Here is a 3,270-nt window from a genome sequence, read left to right on the forward strand (position 1 = left end):
AGTGTGGAAACCTGGGACAGTTGACAGGGGTTGAGAGCATTAACCAGATGAAGAGATGAAACCAACAGGAAAGTAACTTTATGGCTGGCAAACTGCAGAAAGTATGTAGAGAGCAGCAACATTGGCACAGATACATATAACTCTTAAAGGAGAGCAGAAACTGTTATTTGAAAGAAGGACACCCACATGCTATAATAAATCAACCACAACTCCTGAGCTAATGGACTGATTTTTTACCTCATGCCATATCATGACTATGTAAGAGGTGATCTGGGGAGCTGAGGAGGAAGCATTAACCACCTTCAACGATCAATCCCACAGTAGCAATGAGTGGGATGCATAAGACTCACCACATTTCTGAAAGTTGATGCTTGCTCGTTTATCCACAACAAGTAGCATCTGGCACAGAGCTGGCACAGATGAAGTATAGTCCTCTTCCAGCATGTAGCTCAAAATCTCTTTCCAAAATTCCTGCAAGAAAGACCGGCAAATGCGTTATTTGTATCATTAGCATTTAATAAGGCTTTATTTCCACAGATAAACAGTCATTCCCGGTCGGAGGGTTTTTGGCACCTAAGGTCATGTGTCATTTTCTAGGTCCACCTCTCCTGGAGATGGGGCTACATTTAATTCTTACCCTTCCTTATACCATTCCTTGCTGATGGTGTCCAAGGCAGATGCCTAGTATTACACTCAAGTAGCACCAACCCTGTTTAATGCTACAATCTGTGGCTCTGCATCCAAGGAGAATGAAGACATTATTTGCAGAAAATGTGTGCAACATTTACTCTCCAAAAACCCTGCAAGTGAGCTGAACTTTGCAAATGATCTCATTATCTGCTGTTATCTTCATATAATTATCTTTATCAATGTGCCAGAGTATGCAAAGCCATTGTTGGGAATGAAAGACCCTGTTGATGTGAAATATTGGTGACTGATGCATCATGGAGCAGATAGCAAATATTAGATGCAAATTGAGTAGCAATGTTTTGCAATATCACTCATGTACCATTCAGTCTCATTTCAAACTGGTTATTTAGAAGAATGCAAAACCTCCTGCCTCATTAAAATGAATGAGGTAGGATTTGATTAGCAATCTTCCCCGAATGCTGCAAACACTGGGAATGAGGACCGCATGGGACAGCAGAACTCCATCCCAGCAGCAGAGGAAACAGCCTTTACATCGCGTCTCGAACCACGCCGTGCTTAAAAACGTGGTCCAAACCACGAATGCATCTTTACAATGCTTCCTTTTAAAAATGAAAGTCATTACAACAAGTGTTGGACTTTAAATCTAACACTTTCCCTACTTTTGCGCAGCCTGGAGTTGGAATAGTAAATTGTACTATTCCAAAGTCCAGCGCTTTCCCTAAGGCAAGTCATCGTAACAACTTGTGTGGTAAAGGAATGCATTTTAAACACGCATTTGTGGTTCAGACCACATTGTTAAGGCAGGCGTGATGAATGCCTGCATGGTTCCCACATACAACCCTGTAGCAGAGGGAGCTTTACTAAAACATGCTTGTATGTGAGTTGGAGGATAATTAAGATCACCGGGGAAATCAGGACTCGCTGGATATTCTGCAATTTCTATTTTCTACACTCCTAGTTAAATGTCCCCCCTTGTTCCACATCCTTCTCACTTACCTCATCAGTATTTCTATGGCGTAATGCAATTTTATTGAGGAACTGAGAGATTTGAATGCAGATGGTCTCTTCCTCAACATCAGACTCATGATCCATGTGACTAGTACACTGTGAAAATATGGAAAGCAAGAGAAGTAAAGTAACATGTATTTTCACATTATTTTCACCATGTTTTCTCTCCTTACGGAGGGACAAGAGATATGAGAGTCAAAACATTACAATTTCCTAATCCAAGTTGCAAGCCAAAGAGAATCTCTTGGCTTAAATTCAAATGTGAAAACAAAAACAATCACCTCAAACATGTAAATAAAAATGTATACATGAGGTTATGCTCTCATGCTCTGCTCTGTATTATTATTCAGTAATTTGGCAGGGAAGGGTATAGCATTCATATACAGCAGATATATTGGTGGACTCACTTATAATATGTAAGTGTCTGATACATGGGACACTACACCTGAGACATTGCACCTCAGGCACCTCAAGGTAGTCCCTCATCCTTACCACAGGGATTGGGCTGCTCATGCACCCTGCCCCCACCGCTTGATGAGGAAGTATGTGCTATATTATAGGACTTTTTACTCTTAATAAGGACAAAAGAATACCAGGAACTACATTTTTGGGAGACAATGTTGATATGAAATATTGATTTGAAGTATATTTGTGCAACTTTCTGCAGGATTTGGTAGTTTGCCCTGTCAGGCATTTGAACAGTAAAGAAGGGTATGTAACAGGATAATACACTGTCAGTGACATCATTTAAGTGCAGTAGCGGAATGCCCTTGTGCCTTGCCCAATCACTGCAGAAGCTCTGGTAAAGTCTAATGGTCAGTTGCCTTTCATAGACTGGATTGTGTGGTAGGCCTCTGCACTGCCTGTGAGCACTGCTGGGATCCTGTGCCATTCCCACGGTGTCTGAGCATTTTAATTTCAGGTGCAAATGTAAGCAGATAGATGGAGCAAGGGAGACCTTTAAAGCGAGGGAGGGTGAAAGACATACTGGGGTGGTAGTGGGGAAACATTAGGCTCAAATGGAGAACATGGAATGTCAAGGCGGGCCTATGGGAACTAAATAGAGGGACACAAGGTATATATTCCACCACCCGGGGCAAATATGGAACACTGCAGATCTATATTATATGACATAGGAGCTTCATCGGGGCACAAGGGGGCTAAAAGGTTCCCTTATTTATTTTTGACTGACTACGGTTGCTGTTCCCTAACACATTCACTTAAACAAATATGTACATCTACCACTTACTTTCTCTTTGGTGAGGAGGTTGTACTTTTTGAGCACATATTCAATCACAGCTCTTCCGTTCATATCATAATAACCTTTGGATGTTAAACCGGATATTAAACCTAAAGTAGCAAGAATAACCTATAATAAAAAAAATGGTAAGCATGTTTAGTGAGAATCCCTTTTGGCATATAAATAGGATCAAATCCCACATTCTGGTGAGGGAGCAGCAAGGGAGTGTGATGAAATCATACAATCCCTCCTTCCCTTTTGTTCACAGAGGATAGAAAGATACATTTTGTTATGTGTGGAAAGCTGGTACCTGGATGCAACCTTTATAAAAATATTGGAAAAGGGTTATTAAGACACTCTGAGAATGAAAC

General features: G+C 41.0%; 1 long non-coding RNA gene across 1 annotated transcript; it reads right to left on the reverse strand.

Annotated features, from left to right (window-relative positions):
- Nucleotides 1-429: 429 nt before the first annotated feature.
- On the reverse strand, nt 430-3,001 carry LOC144782897 (uncharacterized). The gene is made up of 3 exons (XR_013601301.1): nt 2,909-3,001; nt 1,648-1,755; nt 430-471 (listed from the first exon to the last, which is right to left on the reverse strand). It is a non-coding gene; the product is annotated as an uncharacterized LOC144782897 (long non-coding RNA).
- Between the last annotated feature and the right edge of the window lie 269 nt (nt 3,002-3,270).

The sequence above is a fragment of the Lissotriton helveticus genome, chromosome 9 (assembly GCF_964261635.1).
Source record: "Lissotriton helveticus chromosome 9, aLisHel1.1, whole genome shotgun sequence".
In the NCBI taxonomy this organism is placed as follows: Eukaryota; Metazoa; Chordata; class Amphibia; order Caudata; family Salamandridae; genus Lissotriton; species Lissotriton helveticus.